This window comes from Watersipora subatra, chromosome 11 (genome assembly GCF_963576615.1).
Source record: "Watersipora subatra chromosome 11, tzWatSuba1.1, whole genome shotgun sequence".
Taxonomy (NCBI): domain Eukaryota; kingdom Metazoa; phylum Bryozoa; class Gymnolaemata; order Cheilostomatida; family Watersiporidae; genus Watersipora; species Watersipora subatra.
The window spans coordinates 12616767-12637949 of record NC_088718.1 but is presented as its reverse complement, the minus strand read 5'-3'; the positions used below and the strand labels follow the sequence as shown (position 1 = coordinate 12637949).

At 39.4% G+C, this 21183-nt stretch overlaps 16 non-coding genes across 16 annotated transcripts; 8 read left to right on the top strand and 8 right to left on the bottom strand.

The window, feature by feature from the left end:
- Window positions 1-1983: 1983 nt before the first annotated feature.
- On the bottom strand, window positions 1984-2102 carry LOC137409720 (5S ribosomal RNA). Its single transcript, XR_010980927.1, has one exon. It is a non-coding gene; the product is annotated as a 5S ribosomal RNA (ribosomal RNA).
- Window positions 2103-2236: 134 nt separating this feature from the next.
- Window positions 2237-2355, top strand: LOC137409082 (5S ribosomal RNA). Its single transcript, XR_010980327.1, has one exon. It is a non-coding gene; the product is annotated as a 5S ribosomal RNA (ribosomal RNA).
- A 2168-nt stretch (window positions 2356-4523) lies between these two features.
- LOC137409719 (5S ribosomal RNA) lies at window positions 4524-4642 on the bottom strand. Its single transcript, XR_010980926.1, has one exon. It is a non-coding gene; the product is annotated as a 5S ribosomal RNA (ribosomal RNA).
- Window positions 4643-4776: 134 nt separating this feature from the next.
- LOC137409210 (5S ribosomal RNA) lies at window positions 4777-4894 on the top strand. The gene has a single exon (XR_010980446.1). It is a non-coding gene; the product is annotated as a 5S ribosomal RNA (ribosomal RNA).
- A 2162-nt stretch (window positions 4895-7056) lies between these two features.
- LOC137409716 (5S ribosomal RNA) lies at window positions 7057-7175 on the bottom strand. The gene has a single exon (XR_010980924.1). It is a non-coding gene; the product is annotated as a 5S ribosomal RNA (ribosomal RNA).
- A 134-nt stretch (window positions 7176-7309) lies between these two features.
- Window positions 7310-7428, top strand: LOC137409340 (5S ribosomal RNA). The gene has a single exon (XR_010980565.1). It is a non-coding gene; the product is annotated as a 5S ribosomal RNA (ribosomal RNA).
- Window positions 7429-9651: 2223 nt separating this feature from the next.
- LOC137409715 (5S ribosomal RNA) lies at window positions 9652-9770 on the bottom strand. The gene has a single exon (XR_010980923.1). It is a non-coding gene; the product is annotated as a 5S ribosomal RNA (ribosomal RNA).
- A 134-nt stretch (window positions 9771-9904) lies between these two features.
- LOC137409071 (5S ribosomal RNA) lies at window positions 9905-10023 on the top strand. Its single transcript, XR_010980317.1, has one exon. It is a non-coding gene; the product is annotated as a 5S ribosomal RNA (ribosomal RNA).
- Window positions 10024-12179: 2156 nt separating this feature from the next.
- LOC137409714 (5S ribosomal RNA) lies at window positions 12180-12298 on the bottom strand. The gene has a single exon (XR_010980922.1). It is a non-coding gene; the product is annotated as a 5S ribosomal RNA (ribosomal RNA).
- A 134-nt stretch (window positions 12299-12432) lies between these two features.
- LOC137409339 (5S ribosomal RNA) lies at window positions 12433-12551 on the top strand. Its single transcript, XR_010980564.1, has one exon. It is a non-coding gene; the product is annotated as a 5S ribosomal RNA (ribosomal RNA).
- Window positions 12552-14683: 2132 nt separating this feature from the next.
- LOC137409713 (5S ribosomal RNA) lies at window positions 14684-14802 on the bottom strand. The gene has a single exon (XR_010980921.1). It is a non-coding gene; the product is annotated as a 5S ribosomal RNA (ribosomal RNA).
- Window positions 14803-14936: 134 nt separating this feature from the next.
- On the top strand, window positions 14937-15055 carry LOC137409338 (5S ribosomal RNA). The gene has a single exon (XR_010980563.1). It is a non-coding gene; the product is annotated as a 5S ribosomal RNA (ribosomal RNA).
- Window positions 15056-17314: 2259 nt separating this feature from the next.
- Window positions 17315-17433, bottom strand: LOC137409712 (5S ribosomal RNA). The gene has a single exon (XR_010980920.1). It is a non-coding gene; the product is annotated as a 5S ribosomal RNA (ribosomal RNA).
- Window positions 17434-17567: 134 nt separating this feature from the next.
- LOC137409081 (5S ribosomal RNA) lies at window positions 17568-17686 on the top strand. The gene has a single exon (XR_010980326.1). It is a non-coding gene; the product is annotated as a 5S ribosomal RNA (ribosomal RNA).
- A 2170-nt stretch (window positions 17687-19856) lies between these two features.
- LOC137409711 (5S ribosomal RNA) lies at window positions 19857-19975 on the bottom strand. The gene has a single exon (XR_010980919.1). It is a non-coding gene; the product is annotated as a 5S ribosomal RNA (ribosomal RNA).
- A 134-nt stretch (window positions 19976-20109) lies between these two features.
- Window positions 20110-20228, top strand: LOC137409337 (5S ribosomal RNA). Its single transcript, XR_010980562.1, has one exon. It is a non-coding gene; the product is annotated as a 5S ribosomal RNA (ribosomal RNA).
- The last annotated feature ends 955 nt before the right edge of the window (window positions 20229-21183 follow it).

Sequence of the window (21183 nt, the reverse complement as noted above, 5' to 3'; positions counted from 1 at the left end):
CTCTTGATGTAAAATAAAAAATCATTTCCATTTAAAAGTCTTTTAATTCGCTCTATCTCTTGATTTAAAACAAAAAATCATTTCCATTTAAAAGTCTTTTAATTCGCTCTATCTTTTGATATAAAATAAAAAATCATTTCCATTTAAAAGTCTTTTAATTCGCTCTATCTTTTGATATAAAATAAAAAATCATTTCCATTTAAAAGTCTTTTAATTCGCTCTATCTTTTGATATAAAATAAAAAATCATTTCCATTCAAAGGTTTTAGCCGAAACTGGATAATATGAATATTATTAGTACTTGATGCTATCCGGCTAGCTTCAATCTCCTCATCTTCACCAGCCATGCGCCGCTGCTACCCGTGTATTTTAAAGAGGATATAATTTCGATTCGTTTTCATTTTGCGCGGCGTAATAGCTCAAGAAACTCGCGTTAAGATTTCCTTTTAATTGCGCAACTCGTATGTCGGCGTTACGAGTTTACCTAAAAGCTAAAATAAATAACTAAACGAAACTCGACTCGGCCTTTCGCCGCAAAATACGCATTCTCGTAATGTAAACTCGAGCGATCGTCTTCGATCGTGATGAAACAAAACCGTACTCGCGGATGCGTAAAAGTCTAAAAGGTAAATTGTGTCAAAAAGTTTCGAAACGAATTACAAACCGGAACGTGGAATCTACGTTACGACGGCAACTAAGTTCGGTGATGAGCGCGGGCCAGCGCGTAGCTAAGGTTGCTCCATCAGTTTTTATCTTTGCGGAATTATCTCTAGCGAAAAGCCTACTTTCGCGTAAGGTCATTTCCACGCGATTATAATTATTTAAAAGGAAAATATTTACCGTAGTTTTCAAAATGCTGACGAAATAATCTAAAGCGCGTGAAGCGGCGGTAACGAGCCTGCAACCTTCGTACGAATCGGCGAGATCTTGAACGCTATGCGTTTAGCCAATGAGTGAACGAGTCGAATATTATCGAGCGCGAACAACCACGCCGTCGAAGTATGAGAGTACACACGACTCCTAATTTGCACAATATCAACGATTCGTTTAAGCCGGGAATATTCGTTACGCAATGGCAAAGTTTTAAGCTATGCGTTCGAAGTAACTCGATAGCTTTTCATAGCTAATGAGCGAGCTGGACGAATAACCGGCAGCGCGATTGACCGCTCTTTCAAATATTGAGAGAGCGAACGAATCCTAGTTTACATGGTACGCATGAATGTTTCGTTGCAGCGCGATTAACCGCTCTTTCAGATGTTAAGAGAGCAAACGAATCCTAATTTACACGTGTATATAGTAGACGTACTACGATTGTTTCGTTAGGAGTTGAAGCTACTCGCGCGGCGGTCGAACGCGAGCGTACTCGTTTGGAGGCTATTACACCATTTCTAAAGCATCGCTTTATTTGGTTCGACGTGAACATCTTTTTAACACACCTGTTCGCGTAAGTAAAAGCTTTCTATGTAGGGCTGTTTTCTTTCGAACTCGTAGATGAGAAGAACAAGCCAAAGAACGGCGCTTACTACTCACCTGTCTTTACACGCGTAGACATTAGATAGCCGGTAAACTAATAAGATCTACGATAGCGCGTCACTTTATGTCGAGAAAAAGTAACAAACTTCCTTTAAAAGAGATTTCTTCGGATTAAAAGTGAGAATATGTTATTTTTATGTTGAGATCGGACGCTGCAACAGTTTTCGTTATACACGAGTAGAGTACATCCTTCGACTACAAAAAGTGTCGCGCTTTAATTGATCACGCTTGCCAGAAGGGTTTTGACGCGGAAATGCAGCAGCAAAGTTATATATACTGTTACACACTACACGTACGTAGTACATAGTACATAGTACATAGTATATGTATATATATATAACGCATACGTAGTACATGTTCATGTACATGAACATGTACATGTACATGTACATGTAGATGAAGATAGCGCGAAGATCGCGATGAAGATAGCAAGATGTAAAAATAAATAAAAAGTCTACAGCACCCGGTATTCCCAGGCGGTCACCCATCCAAGTACTAACCGGGCTCGACGTTGCTTAGCTTCAGTGATCGGACGAGAACTGGCGTTTTCAACGTGATATGGCCGTAGACACTGTTGCGCTCTTCGAGACACGCTATTAACGCAGAGTTATAATAATGCTCACCAAGCCGTGACTATATTGTCCAATGGGCGTTCGCTGATTATTGCCACGTTTCTCATTAGCGTCTGTTGAAGCTTACTAAATGTCTACGGCCATATCACGTTGAAAACGCCAGTTCTCGTCCGATCACTGAAGCTAAGCAATGTCGAGCCCGGTTAGTACTTGGATGGGTGACCGCCTGGGAATACCGGGTGCTGTAGACCTTTAGTTTTTATCAAAATTATACTAATTTAGAATTTTCAAGCTTCTTTAATTCACTCTATCTCTTGATATAGAATAAAAAATCATTTCCGCTTGAAAGTCTTTTAATTCGCTCTATCTCTTGATGTAAAATAAAAAATAATTTCCGCTTGAAAGTCTTTTAACTCGCTCTATCTCTTGATGTAAAATAAAAAATCATTTCCATTTAAAAGTCTTTTAATTCGCTCTATCTCTTGATTTAAAACAAAAAATCATTTCCATTTAAAAGTCTTTTAATTCGCTCTATCTTTTGATAGAAAATAAAAAATCATTTCCATTTAAAAGTCTTTTAATTCGCTCTATCTTTTGATATAAAATAAAAAATCATTTCCATTTAAAAGTCTTTTAATTCGCTCTATCTTTTGATATAAAATAAAAAATCATTTCCATTCAAAGGTTTTAGCCGAAACTGGATAATATGAATATTATTAGTACTTGATGCTATCCGGCTAGCTTCAATCTCCTCATCTTCACCAGCCATGCGCCGCTGCTACCCGTGTATTTTAAAGAGGATATAATTTCGATTCGTTTTCATTTTGCGCGGCGTAATAGCTCAAGAAACTCGCGTTAAGATTTCCTTTTAATTGCGCAACTCGTATGTCGGCGTTACGAGTTTACCTAAAAGCTAAAATAAATAACTAAACGAAACTCGACTCGGCCTTTCGCCGCAAAATACGCATTCTCGTAATGTAAACTCGAGCGATCGTCTTCGATCGTGATGAAACAAAACCGTACTCGCGGATGCGTAAAAGTCTAAAAGGTAAATTGTGTCAAAAAGTTTCGAAACGAATTACAAACCGGAACGTGGAATCTACGTTACGACGGCAACTAAGTTCGGTGATGAGCGCGGGCCAGCGCGTAGCTAAGGTTGCTCCATCAGTTTTTATCTTTGCGGAATTATCTCTAGCGAAAAGCCTACTTTCGCGTAAGGTCATTTCCACGCGATTATAATTATTTAAAAGGAAAATATTTACCGTAGTTTTCAAAATGCTGACGAAATAATCTAAAGCGCGTGAAGCGGCGGTAACGAGCCTGCAACCTTCGTACGAATCGGCGAGATCTTGAACGCTATGCGTTTAGCCAATGAGTGAACGAGTCGAATATTATCGAGCGCGAACAACCACGCCGTCGAAGTATGAGAGTACACACGACTCCTAATTTGCACAATATCAACGATTCGTTTAAGCCGGGAATATTCGTTACGCAATGGCAAAGTTTTAAGCTATGCGTTCGAAGTAACTCGATAGCTTTTCATAGCTAATGAGCGAGCTGGACGAATAACCGGCAGCGCGATTGACCGCTCTTTCAAATATTGAGAGAGCGAACGAATCCTAGTTTACATGGTACGCATGAATGTTTCGTTGCAGCGCGATTAACCGCTCTTTCAGATGTTAAGAGAGCAAACGAATCCTAATTTACACGTGTATATAGTAGACGTACTACGATTGTTTCGTTAGGAGTTGAAGCTACTCGCGCGGCGGTCGAACGCGAGCGTACTCGTTTGGAGGCTATTACACCATTTCTAAAGCATCGCTTTATTTGGTTCGACGTGAACATCTTTTTAACACACCTGTTCGCGTAAGTAAAAGCTTTCTATGTAGGGCTGTTTTCTTTCGAACTCGTAGATGAGAAGAACAAGCCAAAGAACGGCGCTTACTACTCACCTGTCTTTACACGCGTAGACATTAGATAGCCGGTAAACTAATAAGATCTACGATAGCGCGTCACTTTATGTCGAGAAAAAGTAACAAACTTCCTTTAAAAGAGATTTCTTCGGATTAAAAGTGAGAATATGTTATTTTTATGTTGAGATCGGACGCTGCAACAGTTTTCGTTATACACGAGTAGAGTACATCCTTCGACTACAAAAAGTGTCGCGCTTTAATTGATCACGCTTGCCAGAAGGGTTTTGACGCGGAAATGCAGCAGCAAAGTTATATATACTGTTACACACTACACGTACGTAGTACATAGTACATAGTACATAGTACATAGTATATGTATATATATATAACGCATACGTAGTACATGTTCATGTACATGAACATGTACATGTACATGTACATGTACATGTAGATGAAGATAGCGCGAAGATCGCGATGAAGATAGCAAGATGTAAAAATAAATAAAAAGTCTACAGCACCCGGTATTCCCAGGCGGTCACCCATCCAAGTACTAACCGGGCTCGACGTTGCTTAGCTTCAGTGATCGGACGAGAACTGGCGTTTTCAACGTGATATGGCCGTAGACACTGATGCGCTCTTCGAGACACGCTATTAACGCAGAGTTATAATAATGCTCACCAAGCCGTGACTATATTGTCCAATGGGCGTTCGCTGATTATTGCCACGTTTCTCATTAGCGTCTGTTGAAGCTTACTAAATGTCTACGGCCATATCACGTTGAAAACGCCAGTTCTCGTCCGATCACTGAACTAAGCAACGTCGAGCCCGGTTAGTACTTGGATGGGTGACCGCCTGGGAATACCGGGTGCTGTAGACCTTTAGTTTTTATCAAAATTATACTAATTTAGAATTTTCAAGCTTCTTTAATTCACTCTATCTCTTGATATAGAATAAAAAATCATTTCCGCTTGAAAGTCTTTTAATTCGCTCTATCTCTTGATGTAAAATAAAAAATCATTTCCGCTTGAAAGTCTTTTAACTCGCTCTATCTCTTGATGTAAAATAAAAAATCATTTCCATTTAAAAGTCTTTTAATTCGCTCTATCTCTTGATTTAAAACAAAAAATCATTTCCATTTAAAAGTCTTTTAATTCGCTCTATCTTTTGATATAAAATAAAAAATCATTTCCATTTAAAAGTCTTTTAATTCGCTCTATCTTTTGATATAAAATAAAAAATCATTTCCATTTAAAAGTCTTTTAATTCGCTCTATCTTTTGATATAAAATAAAAAATCATTTCCATTCAAAGGTTTTAGCCGAAACTGGATAATATGAATATTATTAGTACTTGATGCTATCCGGCTAGCTTCAATCTCCTCATCTTCACCAGCCATGCGCCGCTGCTACCCGTGTATTTTAAAGAGGATATAATTTCGATTCGTTTTCATTTTGCGCGGCGTAATAGCTCAAGAAACTCGCGTTAAGATTTCCTTTTAATTGCGCAACTCGTATGTCGGCGTTACGAGTTTACCTAAAAGCTAAAATAAATAACTAAACGAAACTCGACTCGGCCTTTCGCCGCAAAATACGCATTCTCGTAATGTAAACTCGAGCGATCGTCTTCGGTCGTGATGAAACAAAACCGTACTCGCGGATGCGTAAAAGTCTAAAAGGTAAATTGTGTCAAAAAGTTTCGAAACGAATTACAAACCGGAACGTGGAATCTACGTTACGACGGCAACTAAGTTCGGTGATGAGCGCGGGCCAGCGCGTAGCTAAGGTTGCTCCATCAGTTTTTATCTTTGCGGAATTATCTCTAGCGAAAAGCCTACTTTCGCGTAAGGTCATTTCCACGCGATTATAATTATTTAAAAGGAAAATATTTACCGTAGTTTTCAAAATGCTGACGAAATAATCTAAAGCGCGTGAAGCGGCGGTAACGAGCCTGCAACCTTCGTACGAATCGGCGAGATCTTGAACGCTATGCGTTTAGCCAATGAGTGAACGAGTCGAATATTATCGAGCGCGAACAACTACGCCGTCGAAGTATGAGAGTACACACGACTCCTAATTTGCACAATATCAACGATTCGTTTGAGCCGGGAATATTCGTTACGCAATGGCAAAGTTTTAAGCTATGCGTTCGAAGTAACTCGATAGCTTTTCATAGCTAATGAGCAAGCTGGACGAATAACCGGCAGCGCGATTGACCGCTCTTTCAAATATTGAGAGAGCGAACGAATCCTAGTTTACATGGTACGCATGAATGTTTCGTTGCAGCGCGATTAACCGCTCTTTCAGATGTTGAGAGAGCAAACGAATCCTAATTTACACGTGTATATAGTAGACATACTACGATTGTTTCGTTAGGAGTTGAAGCTACTCGCGCGGCGGTCGAACGCGAGCGTACTCGTTTGGAGGCTATTACACCATTTCTAAAGCATCGCTTTATTTGGTTCGACGTGAACATCTTTTTAACACACCTGTTCGCGTAAGTAAAAGCTTTCTATGTAGGGCTGTTTTCTTTCAAACTCGTAGATGAGAAGAACAAGCCAAAGAACGGCGCTTACTACTCACCTGTCTTTACACGCGTAGACATTAGATAGCCGGTAAACTAATAAGATCTACGATAGCGCGTCACTTTATGTCGAGAAAAAGTAACAAACTTCCTTTAAAAGAGATTTCTTCGGATTAAAAGTGAGAATATGTTATTTTTATGTTGAGATCGGACGCTGCAACAGTTTTCGTTATACACGAGTAGAGTACATCCTTCGACTACAAAAAGTGTCGCGCTTTAATTGATCACGCTTGCCAGAAGGGTTTTGACGCGGAAATGCAGCAGCAAAGTTATATATACTGTTACACACTACACGTACGTAGTACATAGTACATAGTACATAGTACATAGTATATGTATATATATATAACGCATACGTAGTACATGTTCATGTACATGAACATGTACATGTACATGTACATGTAGATGAAGATAGCGCGAAGATCGCGATGAAGATAGCAAGATGTAAAAATAAATAAAAAGTCTACAGCACCCGGTATTCCCAGGCGGTCACCCATCCAAGTACTAACCGGGCTCGACGTTGCTTAGCTTCAGTGATCGGACGAGAACTGGCGTTTTCAACGTGATATGGCCGTAGACACTGATGCGCTCTTCGAGACACGCTATTAACGCAGAGTTATAATAATGCTCACCAAGCCGTGACTATATTGTCCAATGGGCGTTCGCTGATTATTGCCACGTTTCTCATTAGCGTCTGTTGAAGCTTACTAAATGTCTACGGCCATATCACGTTGAAAACGCCAGTTCTCGTCCGATCACTGAAGCTAAGCAACGTCGAGCCCGGTTAGTACTTGGATGGGTGACCGCCTGGGAATACCGGGTGCTGTAGACCTTTAGTTTTTATCAAAATTATACTAATTTAGAATTTTCAAGCTTCTTTAATTCACTCTATCTCTTGATATAGAATAAAAAATCATTTCCGCTTGAAAGTCTTTTAATTCGCTCTATCTCTTGATGTAAAATAAAAAATCATTTCCGCTTGAAAGTCTTTTAACTCGCTCTATCTCTTGATGTAAAATAAAAAATCATTTCCATTTAAAAGTCTTTTAATTCGCTCTATCTCTTGATGTAAAATAAAAAATCATTTCCGCTTGAAAGTCTTTTAATTCGCTCTATCTCTTGATGTAAAATAAAAAATCATTTCCATTTAAAAGTCTTTTAAGTCGCTCTATCTCTTGATTTAAAACAAAAAATCATTTCCATTTAAAAGTCTTTTAATTCGCTCTATCTTTTGATATAAAATAAAAAATCATTTCCATTTAAAAGTCTTTTAATTCGCTCTATCTTTTGATATAAAATAAAAAATCATTTCCATTCAAAGGTTTTAGCCGAAACTGGATAATATGAATATTATTAGTACTTGATGCTATCCGGCTAGCTTCAATCTCCTCATCTTCACCAGCCATGCGCCGCTGCTACCCGTGTATTTTAAAGAGGATATAATTTCGATTCGTTTTCATTTTGCGCGGCGTAATAGCTCAAGAAACTCGCGTTAAGATTTCCTTTTAATTGCGCAACTCGTATGTCGGCGTTACGAGTTTACCTAAAAGCTAAAATAAATAACTAAACGAAACTCGACTCGGCCTTTCGCCGCAAAATACGCATTCTCGTAATGTAAACTCGAGCGATCGTCTTCGATCGTGATGAAACAAAACCGTACTCGCGGATGCGTAAAAGTCTAAAAGGTAAATTGTGTCAAAAAGTTTCGAAACGAATTACAAACCGGAACGTGGAATCTACGTTACGACGGCAACTAAGTTCGGTGATGAGCGCGGGCCAGCGCGTAGCTAAGGTTGCTCCATCAGTTTTTATCTTTGCGGAATTATCTCTAGCGAAAAGCCTACTTTCGCGTAAGGTCATTTCCACGCGATTATAATTATTTAAAAGGAAAATATTTACCGTAGTTTTCAAAATGCTGACGAAATAATCTAAAGCGCGTGAAGCGGCGGTAACGAGCCTGCAACCTTCGTACGAATCGGCGAGATCTTGAACGCTATGCGTTTAGCCAATGAGTGAACGAGTCGAATATTATCGAGCGCGAACAACCACGCCGTCGAAGTATGAGAGTACACACGACTCCTAATTTGCACAATATCAACGATTCGTTTGAGCCGGGAATATTCGTTACGCAATGGCAAAGTTTTAAGCTATGCGTTCGAAGTAACTCGATAGCTTTTCATAGCTAATGAGCGAGCTGGACGAATAACCGGCAGCGCGATTGACCGCTCTTTCAAATATTGAGAGAGCGAACGAATCCTAGTTTACATGGTACGCATGAATGTTTCGTTGCAGCGCGATTAACCGCTCTTTCAGATGTTGAGAGAGCAAACGAATCCTAATTTACACGTGTATATAGTAGACGTACTACGATTGTTTCGTTAGGAGTTGAAGCTACTCGCGCGGCGGTCGAACGCGAGCGTACTCGTTTGGAGGCTATTACACCATTTCTAAAGCATCGCTTTATTTGGTTCGACGTGAACATCTTTTTAACACACCTGTTCGCGTAAGTAAAAGCTTTCTATGTAGGGCTGTTTTCTTTCGAACTCGTAGATGAGAAGAACAAGCCAAAGAACGGCGCTTACTACTCACCTGTCTTTACACGCGTAGACATTAGATAGCCGGTAAACTAATAAGATCTACGATAGCGCGTCACTTTATGTCGAGAAAAGGTAACAAACTTCCTTTAAAAGAGATTTCTTCGGATTAAAAGTGAGAATATGTTATTTTTATGTTGAGATCGGACGCTGCAACAGTTTTCGTTATACACGAGTAGAGTACATCCTTCGACTACAAAAAGTGTCGCGCTTTAATTGATCACGCTTGCCAGAAGGGTTTTGACGCGGAAATGCAGCAGCAAAGTTATATATACTGTTACACACTACACGTACGTAGTACATAGTACATAGTACATAGTATATGTATATATATATAACGCATACGTAGTACATGTTCATGTACATGAACATGTACATGTACATGTACATGTACATGTACATGTAGATGAAGATAGCGCGAAGATCGCGATGAAGATAGCAAGATGTAAAAATAAATAAAAAGTCTACAGCACCCGGTATTCCCAGGCGGTCACCCATCCAAGTACTAACCGGGCTCGACGTTGCTTAGCTTCAGTGATCGGACGAGAACTGGCGTTTTCAACGTGATATGGCCGTAGACACTGATGCGCTCTTCGAGACACGCTATTAACGCAGAGTTATAATAATGCTCACCAAGCCGTGACTATATTGTCCAATGGGCGTTCGCTGATTATTGCCATGTTTCTCATTAGCGTCTGTTGAAGCTTACTAAATGTCTACGGCCATATCACGTTGAAAACGCCAGTTCTCGTCCGATCACTGAAGCTAAGCAACGTCGAGCCCGGTTAGTACTTGGATGGGTGACCGCCTGGGAATATCGGGTGCTGTAGACCTTTAGTTTTTATCAAAATTATACTAATTTAGAATTTTCAAGCTTCTTTAATTCACTCTATCTCTTGATATAGAATAAAAAATCATTTCCGCTTGAAAGTCTTTTAATTCGCTCTATCTCTTGATGTAAAATAAAAAATCATTTCCGCTTGAAAGTCTTTTAACTCGCTCTATCTCTTGATGTAAAATAAAAAATCATTTCCATTTAAAAGTCTTTCAATTCGCTCTATCTCTTGATTTAAAACAAAAAATCATTTCCATTTAAAAGTCTTTTAATTCGCTCTATCTTTTGATATAAAATAAAAAATCATTTCCATTTAAAAGTCTTTTAATTCGCTCTATCTTTTGATATAAAATAAAAAATCATTTCCATTTAAAAGTCTTTTAATTCGCTCTATCTTTTGATATAAAATAAAAAATCATTTCCATTCAAAGGTTTTAGCCGAAACTGGATAATATGAATATTATTAGTACTTGATGCTATCCGGCTAGCTTCAATCTCCTCATCTTCACCAGCCATGCGCCGCTGCTACCCGTGTATTTTAAAGAGGATATAATTTCGATTCGTTTTCATTTTGCGCGGCGTAATAGCTCAAGAAACTCGTGTTAAGATTTCCTTTTAATTGCGCAACTCGTATGTCGGCGTTACGAGTTTACCTAAAAGCTAAAATAAATAACTAAACGAAACTCGACTCGGCCTTTCGCCGCAAAATACGCATTCTCGTAATGTAAACTCGAGCGATCGTCTTCGATCGTGATGAAACAAAACCGTACTCGCGGATGCGTAAAAGTCTAAAAGGTAAATTGTGTCAAAAAGTTTCGAAACGAATTACAAACCGGAACGTGGAATCTACGTTACGACGGCAACTAAGTTCGGTGATGAGCGCGGGCCAGCGCGTAGCTAAGGTTGCTCCATCAGTTTTTATCTTTGCGGAATTATCTCTAGCGAAAAGCCTACTTTCGCGTAAGGTCATTTCCACGCGATTATAATTATTTAAAAGGAAAATATTTACCGTAGTTTTCAAAATGCTGACGAAATAATCTAAAGCGCGTGAGGCGGCGGTAACGAGCCTGCAACCTTCGTACGAATCGGCGAGATCTTGAACGCTATGCGTTTAGCCAATGAGTGAACGAGTCGAATATTATCGAGCGCGAACAACCACGCCGTCGAAGTATGAGAGTACACACGACTCCTAATTTGCACAATATCAACGATTCGTTTGAGCCGGGAATATTCGTTACGCAATGGCAAAGTTTTAAGCTATGCGTTCGAAGTAACTCGATAGCTTTTCATAGCTAATGAGCGAGCTGGACGAATAACCGGCAGCGCGATTGACCGCTCTTTCAAATATTGAGAGAGCGAACGAATCCCAGTTTACATGGTACGCATGAATGTTTCGTTGCAGCGCGATTAACCGCTCTTTCAGATGTTAAGAGAGCAAACGAATCCTAATTTACACGTGTATATAGTAGACGTACTACGATTGTTTCGTTAGGAGTTGAAGCTACTCGCGCGGCGGTCGAACGCGAGCGTACTCGTTTGGAGGCTATTACACCATTTCTAAAGCATCGCTTTATTTGGTTCGACGTGAACATCTTTTTAACACACCTGTTCGCGTAAGTAAAAGCTTTCTATGTAGGGCTGTTTTCTTTCGAACTCGTAGATGAGAAGAACAAGCCAAAGAACGGCGCTTACTACTCACCTGTCTTTACACGCGTAGACATTAGATAGCCGGTAAACTAATAAGATCTACGATAGCGCGTCACTTTATGTCGAGAAAAAGTAACAAACTTCCTTTAAAAGAGATTTCTTCGGATTAAAAGTGAGAATATGTTATTTTTATGTTGAGATCGGACGCTGCAACAGTTTTCGTTATACACGAGTAGAGTACATCCTTCGACTACAAAAAGTGTCGCGCTTTAATTGATCACGCTTGCCAGAAGGGTTTTGACGCGGAAATGCAGCAGCAAAGTTATATATACTGTTACACACTACACGTACGTAGTACATAGTACATAGTACATAGTACATAGTATATGTATATATATATAACGCATACGTAGTACATGTTCATGTACATGAACATGTACATGTACATGTAGATGAAGATAGCGCGAAGATCGCGATGAAGATAGCAAGATGTAAAAATAAATAAAAAGTCTACAGCACCCGGTATTCCCAGGCGGTCACCCATCCAAGTACTAACCGGGCTCGACGTTGCTTAGCTTCAGTGATCGGACGAGAACTGGCGTTTTCAACGTGATATGGCCGTAGACACTGATGCGCTTTTCGAGACACGCTATTAACGCAGAGTTATAATAATGCTCACCAAGCCGTGACTATATTGTCCAATGGGCGTTCGCTGATTATTGCCACGTTTCTCATTAGCGTCTGTTGAAGCTTGCTAAATGTCTACGGCCATATCACGTTGAAAACGCCAGTTCTCGTCCGATCACTGAAGCTAAGCAACGTCGAGCCCGGTTAGTACTTGGATGGGTGACCGCCTGGGAATACCGGGTGCTGTAGACCCCGGTTTTTATCAAAATTAGTATAGTTTTTATCAAAATTATACTAATTTAGAATTTTCAAGCTTCTTTAATTCACTCTATCTCTTGATGTAAAATAAAAAATCATTTCCGCTTGAAAGTCTTTTAACTCGCTCTATCTCTTGATGTAAAATAAAAAATCATTTCCATTTAAAAGTCTTTTAATTCGCTCTATCTCTTGATTTAAAACAAAAAATCATTTCCATTTAAAAGTCTTTTAATTCGCTCTATCTTTTGATATAAAATAAAAAATCATTTCCATTTAAAAGTCTTTTAATTCGCTCTATCTTTTGATATAAAATAAAAAATCATTTCCATTTAAAAGTCTTTTAATTCGCTCTATCTTTTGATATAAAATAAAAAATCATTTCCATTCAAAGGTTTTAGCCGAAACTGGATAATATGAATATTATTAGTACTTGATGCTATCCGGCTAGCTTCAATCTCCTCATCTTCACCAGCCATGCGCCGCTGCTACCCGTGTATTTTAAAGAGGATATAATTTCGATTCGTTTTCATTTTGCGCGGCGTAATAGCTCAAGAAACTCGCGTTAAGATTTCCTTTTAATTGCGCAACTCGTATGTCGGCGTTACGAGTTTACCTAAAAGCTAAAATAAATAACTAAACGAAACTCGACTCGGCCTTTCGCCGCAAAATACGCATTCTCGTAATGTAAACTCGAGCGATCGTCTTCGGTCGTGATGAAACAAAACCGTACTCGCGGATGCGTAAAAGTCTAAAAGGTAAATTGTGTCAAAAAGTTTCGAAACGAATTACAAACCGGAACGTGGAATCTACGTTACGACGGCAACTAAGTTCGGTGATGAGCGCGGGCCAGCGCGTAGCTAAGGTTGCTCCATCAGTTTTTATCTTTGCGGAATTATCTCTAGCGAAAAGCCTACTTTCGCGTAAGGTCATTTCCACGCGATTATAATTATTTAAAAGGAAAATATTTACCGTAGTTTTCAAAATGCTGACGAAATAATCTAAAGCGCGTGAAGCGGCGGTAACGAGCCTGCAACCTTCGTACGAATCGGCGAGATCTTGAACGCTATGCGTTTAGCCAATGAGTGAACGAGTCGAATATTATCGAGCGCGAACAACTACGCCGTCGAAGTATGAGAGTACACACGACTCCTAATTTGCACAATATCAACGATTCGTTTGAGCCGGGAATATTCGTTACGCAATGGCAAAGTTTTAAGCTATGCGTTCGAAGTAACTCGATAGCTTTTCATAGCTAATGAGCAAGCTGGACGAATAACCGGCAGCGCGATTGACCGCTCTTTCAAATATTGAGAGAGCGAACGAATCCTAGTTTACATGGTACGCATGAATGTTTCGTTGCAGCGCGATTAACCGCTCTTTCAGATGTTGAGAGAGCAAACGAATCCTAATTTACACGTGTATATAGTAGACATACTACGATTGTTTCGTTAGGAGTTGAAGCTACTCGCGCGGCGGTCGAACGCGAGCGTACTCGTTTGGAGGCTATTACACCATTTCTAAAGCATCGCTTTATTTGGTTCGACGTGAACATCTTTTTAACACACCTGTTCGCGTAAGTAAAAGCTTTCTATGTAGGGCTGTTTTCTTTCAAACTCGTAGATGAGAAGAACAAGCCAAAGAACGGCGCTTACTACTCACCTGTCTTTACACGCGTAGACATTAGATAGCCGGTAAACTAATAAGATCTACGATAGCGCGTCACTTTATGTCGAGAAAAAGTAACAAACTTCCTTTAAAAGAGATTTCTTCGGATTAAAAGTGAGAATATGTTATTTTTATGTTGAGATCGGACGCTGCAACAGTTTTCGTTATACACGAGTAGAGTACATCCTTCGACTACAAAAAGTGTCGCGCTTTAATTGATCACGCTTGCCAGAAGGGTTTTGACGCGGAAATGCAGCAGCAAAGTTATATATACTGTTACACACTACACGTACGTAGTACATAGTACATAGTACATAGTACATAGTATATGTATATATATATAACGCATACGTAGTACATGTTCATGTACATGAACATGTACATGTACATGTACATGTACATGTAGATGAAGATAGCGCGAAGATCGCGATGAAGATAGCAAGATGTAAAAATAAATAAAAAGTCTACAGCACCCGGTATTCCCAGGCGGTCACCCATCCAAGTACTAACCGGGCTCGACGTTGCTTAGCTTCAGTGATCGGACGAGAACTGGCGTTTTCAACGTGATATGGCCGTAGACACTGATGCGCTCTTCGAGACACGCTATTAACGCAGAGTTATAATAATGCTCACCAAGCCGTGACTATATTGTCCAATGGGCGTTCGCTGATTATTGCCACGTTTCTCATTAGCGTCTGTTGAAGCTTACTAAATGTCTACGGCCATATCACGTTGAAAACGCCAGTTCTCGTCCGATCACTGAAGCTAAGCAACGTCGAGCCCGGTTAGTACTTGGATGGGTGACCGCCTGGGAATACCGGGTGCTGTAGACCTTTAGTTTTTATCAAAATTATACTAATTTAGAATTTTCAAGCTTCTTTAATTCACTCTATCTCTTGATACAGAATAAAAAATCATTTCCGCTTGAAAGTCTTTTAATTCGCTCTATCTCTTGATGTAAAATAAAAAATCATTTCCGCTTGAAAGTCTTTTAACTCGCTCTATCTCTTGATGTAAAATAAAAAATCATTTCCATTTAAAAGTCTTTTAATTCGCTCTATCTCTTGATGTAAAATAAAAAATCATTTCCGCTTGAAAGTCTTTTAATTCGCTCTATCTCTTGATGTAAAATAAAAAATCATTTCCATTTAAAAGTCTTTTAATTCGCTCTATCTCTTGATTTAAAACAAAAAATCATTTCCATTTAAAAGTCTTTTAATTCGCTCTATCTTTTGATATAAAATAAAAAATCATTTCCATTTAAAAGTCTTTTAATTCGCTCTATCTTTTGATATAAAATAAAAAATCATTTCCATTCAAAGGTTTTAGCCGAAACTGGATAATATGAATATTATTAGTACTTGATGCTATCCGGCTAGCTTCAATCTCCTCATCTTCACCAGCCATGCGCCGCTGCTACCCGTGTATTTTAAAGAGGATATAATTTCGATTCGTTTTCATTTTGCGCGGCGTAATAGCTCAAGAAACTCGCGTTAAGATTTCCTTTTAATTGCGCAACTCGTATGTCGGCGTTACGAGTTTACCTAAAAGCTAAAATAAATAACTAAACGAAACTCGACTCGGCCTTTCGCCGCAAAATACGCATTCTCGTAATGTAAACTCGAGCGATCGTCTTCGATCGTGATGAAACAAAACCGTACTCGCGGATGCGTAAAAGTCTAAAAGGTAAATTGTGTCAAAAAGTTTCGAAACGAATTACAAACCGGAACGTGGAATCTACGTTACGACGGCAACTAAGTTCGGTGATGAGCGCGGGCCAGCGCGTAGCTAAGGTTGCTCCATCAGTTTTTATCTTTGCGGAATTATCTCTAGCGAAAAGCCTACTTTCGCGTAAGGTCATTTCCACGCGATTATAATTATTTAAAAGGAAAATATTTACCGTAGTTTTCAAAATGCTGACGAAATAATCTAAAGCGCGTGAAGCGGCGGTAACGAGCCTGCAACCTTCGTACGAATCGGCGAGATCTTGAACGCTATGCGTTTAGCCAATGAGTGAACGAGTCGAATATTATCGAGCGCGAACAACCACGCCGTCGAAGTATGAGAGTACACACGACTCCTAATTTGCACAATATCAACGATTCGTTTGAGCCGGGAATATTCGTTACGCAATGGCAAAGTTTTAAGCTATGCGTTCGAAGTAACTCGATAGCTTTTCATAGCTAATGAGCGAGCTGGACGAATAACCGGCAGCGCGATTGACCGCTCTTTCAAATATTGAGAGAGCGAACGAATCCTAGTTTACATGGTACGCATGAATGTTTCGTTGCAGCGCGATTAACCGCTCTTTCAGATGTTGAGAGAGCAAACGAATCCTAATTTACACGTGTATATAGTAGACGTACTACGATTGTTTCGTTAGGAGTTGAAGCTACTCGCGCGGCGGTCGAACGCGAGCGTACTCGTTTGGAGGCTATTACACCATTTCTAAAGCATCGCTTTATTTGGTTCGACGTGAACATCTTTTTAACACACCTGTTCGCGTAAGTAAAAGCTTTCTATGTAGGGCTGTTTTCTTTCGAACTCGTAGATGAGAAGAACAAGCCAAAGAACGGCGCTTACTACTCACCTGTCTTTACACGCGTAGACATTAGATAGCCGGTAAACTAATAAGATCTACGATAGCGCGTCACTTTATGTCGAGAAAAGGTAACAAACTTCCTTTAAAAGAGATTTCTTCGGATTAAAAGTGAGAATATGTTATTTTTATGTTGAGATCGGACGCTGCAACAGTTTTCGTTATACACGAGTAGAGTACATCCTTCGACTACAAAAAGTGTCGCGCTTTAATTGATCACGCTTGCCAGAAGGGTTTTGACGCGGAAATGCAGCAGCAAAGTTATATATACTGTTACACACTACACGTACGTAGTACATAGTACATAGTACATAGTATATGTATATATATATAACGCATACGTAGTACATGTTCATGTACATGAACATGTACATGAACATGTACATGTACATGTACATGTTCATGTACATGAACATGTACATGTACATGTACATGTAGATGAAGATAGCGCGAAGATCGCGATGAAGATAGCAAGATGTAAAAATAAATAAAAAGTCTACAGCACCCGGTATTCCCAGGCGGTCACCCATCCAAGTACTAACCGGGCTCGACGTTGCTTAGCTTCAGTGATCGGACGAGAACTGGCGTTTTCAACGTGATATGGCCGTAGACACTGTTGCGCTCTTCGAGACACGCTATTAACGCAGAGTTATAATAATGCTCACCAAGCCGTGACTATATTGTCCAATGGGCGTTCGCTGATTATTGCCACGTTTCTCATTAGCGTCTGTTGAAGCTTACTAAATGTCTACGGCCATATCACGTTGAAAACGCCAGTTCTCGTCCGATCACTGAAGCTAAGCAATGTCGAGCCCGGTTAGTACTTGGATGGGTGACCGCCTGGGAATACCGGGTGCTGTAGACCTTTAGTTTTTATCAAAATTATACTAATTTAGAATTTTCAAGCTTCTTTAATTCACTCTATCTCTTGATATAGAATAAAAAATCATTTCCGCTTGAAAGTCTTTTAATTCGCTCTATCTCTTGATGTAAAATAAAAAATAATTTCCGCTTGAAAGTCTTTTAACTCGCTCTATCTCTTGATGTAAAATAAAAAATCATTTCCATTTAAAAGTCTTTTAATTCGCTCTATCTCTTGATTTAAAACAAAAAATCATTTCCATTTAAAAGTCTTTTAATTCGCTCTATCTTTTGATAGAAAATAAAAAATCATTTCCATTTAAAAGTCTTTTAATTCGCTCTATCTTTTGATTTAAAAAATAAAAAATCATTTCCATTTAAAAGTCTTTTAATTCGCTCTATCTTTTGATATAAAATAAAAAATCATTTCCATTCAAAGGTTTTAGCCGAAACTGGATAATATGAATATTATTAGTACTTGATGCTATCCGGCTAGCTTCAATCTCCTCATCTTCACCAGCCATGCGCCGCTGCTACCCGTGTATTTTAAAGAGGATATAATTTCGATTCGTTTTCATTTTGCGCGGCGTAATAGCTCAAGAAACTCGCGTTAAGATTTCCTTTTAATTGCGCAACTCGTATGTCGGCGTTACGAGTTTACCTAAAAGCTAAAATAAATAACTAAACGAAACTCGACTCGGCCTTTCGCCGCAAAATACGCATTCTCGTAATGTAAACTCGAGCGATCGTCTTCGATCGTGATGAAACAAAACCGTACTCGCGGATGCGTAAAAGTCTAAAAGGTAAATTGTGTCAAAAAGTTTCGAAACGAATTACAAACCGGAACGTGGAATCTACGTTACGACGGCAACTAAGTTCGGTGATGAGCGCGGGCCAGCGCGTAGCTAAGGTTGCTCCATCAGTTTTTATCTTTGCGGAATTATCTCTAGCGAAAAGCCTACTTTCGCGTAAGGTCATTTCCACGCGATTATAATTATTTAAAAGGAAAATATTTACCGTAGTTTTCAAAATGCTGACGAAATAATCTAAAGCGCGTGAAGCGGCGGTAACGAGCCTGCAACCTTCGTACGAATCGGCGAGATCTTGAACGCTATGCGTTTAGCCAATGAGTGAACGAGTCGAATATTATCGAGCGCGAACAACCACGCCGTCGAAGTATGAGAGTACACACGACTCCTAATTTGCACAATATCAACGATTCGTTTAAGCCGGGAATATTCGTTACGCAATGGCAAAGTTTTAAGCTATGCGTTCGAAGTAACTCGATAGCTTTTCATAGCTAATGAGCGAGCTGGACGAATAACCGGCAGCGCGATTGACCGCTCTTTCAAATATTGAGAGAGCGAACGAATCCTAGTTTACATGGTACGCATGAATGTTTCGTTGCAGCGCGATTAACCGCTCTTTCAGATGTTAAGAGAGCAAACGAATCCTAATTTACACGTGTATATAGTAGACGTACTACGATTGTTTCGTTAGGAGTTGAAGCTACTCGCGCGGCGGTCGAACGCGAGCGTACTCGTTTGGAGGCTATTACACCATTTCTAAAGCATCGCTTTATTTGGTTCGACGTGAACATCTTTTTAACACACCTGTTCGCGTAAGTAAAAGCTTTCTATGTAGGGCTGTTTTCTTTCGAACTCGTAGATGAGAAGAACAAGCCAAAGAACGGCGCTTACTACTCACCTGTCTTTACACGCGTAGACATTAGATAGCCGGTAAACTAATAAGATCTACGATAGCGCGTCACTTTATGTCGAGAAAAAGTAACAAACTTCCTTTAAAAGAGATTTCTTCGGATTAAAAGTGAGAATATGTTATTTTTATGTTGAGATCGGACGCTGCAACAGTTTTCGTTATACACGAGTAGAGTACATCCTTCGACTACAAAAAGTGTCGCGCTTTAATTGATCACGCTTGCCAGAAGGGTTTTGACGCGGAAATGCAGCAGCAAAGTTATATATACTGTTACACACTACACGTACGTAGTACATAGTACATAGTACATAGTACATAGTATATGTATATATATATAACGCATACGTAGTACATGTTCATGTACATGAACATGTACATGTACATGTACATGTACATGTAGATGAAGATAGCGCGAAGATCGCGATGAAGATAGCAAGATGTAAAAATAAATAAAAAGTCTACAGCACCCGGTATTCCCAGGCGGTCACCCATCCAAGTACTAACCGGGCTCGACGTTGCTTAGCTTCAGTGATCGGACGAGAACTGGCGTTTTCAACGTGATATGGCCGTAGACACTGATGCGCTCTTCGAGACACGCTATTAACGCAGAGTTATAATAATGCTCACCAAGCCGTGACTATATTGTCCAATGGGCGTTCGCTGATTATTGCCATGTTTCTCATTAGCGTCTGTTGAAGCTTACTAAATGTCTACGGCCATATCACGTTGAAAACGCCAGTTCTCGTCCGATCACTGAAGCTAAGCAACGTCGAGCCCGGTTAGTACTTGGATGGGTGACCGCCTGGGAATACCGGGTGCTGTAGACCTTTAGTTTTTATCAAAATTATACTAATTTAGAATTTTCAAGCTTCTTTAATTCACTCTATCTCTTGATATAGAATAAAAAATCATTTCCGCTTGAAAGTCTTTTAATTCGCTCTATCTCTTGATGTAAAATAAAAAATCATTTCCGCTTGAAAGTCTTTTAACTCGCTCTATCTCTTGATGTAAAATAAAAAATCATTTCCATTTAAAAGTCTTTTAATTCGCTCTATCTCTTGATGTAAAATAAAAAATCATTTCCGCTTGAAAGTCTTTTAATTCGCTCTATCTCTTGATGTAAAATAAAAAATCATTTCCATTTAAAAGTCTTTTAAGTCGCTCTATCTCTTGATTTAAAACAAAAAATCATTTCCATTTAAAAGTCTTTTAATTCGCTCTATCTTTTGATATAAAATAAAAAATCATTTCCATTTAAAAGTCTTTTAATTCGCTCTATCTTTTGATATAAAATAAAAAATCATTTCCATTCAAAGGTTTTAGCCGAAACTGGATAATATGAATATTATTAGTACTTGATGCTATCCGGCTAGCTTCAATCTCCTCATCTTCACCAGCCATGCGCCGCTGCTACCCGTGTATTTTAAAGAGGATATAATTTCGATTCGTTTTCATTTTGCGCGGCGTAATAGCTCAAGAAACTCGCGTTAAGATTTCCTTTTAATTGCGCAACTCGTATGTCGGCGTTACGAGTTTACCTAAAAGCTAAAATAAATAACTAAACGAAACTCGACTCGGCCTTTCGCCGCAAAATACGCATTCTCGTAATGTAAACTCGAGCGATCGTCTTCGATCGTGATGAAACAAAACCGTACTCGCGGATGCGTAAAAGTCTAAAAGGTAAATTGTGTCAAAAAGTTTCGAAACGAATTACAAACCGGAACGTGGAATCTACGTTACGACGGCAACTAAGTTCGGTGATGAGCGCGGGCCAGCGCGTAG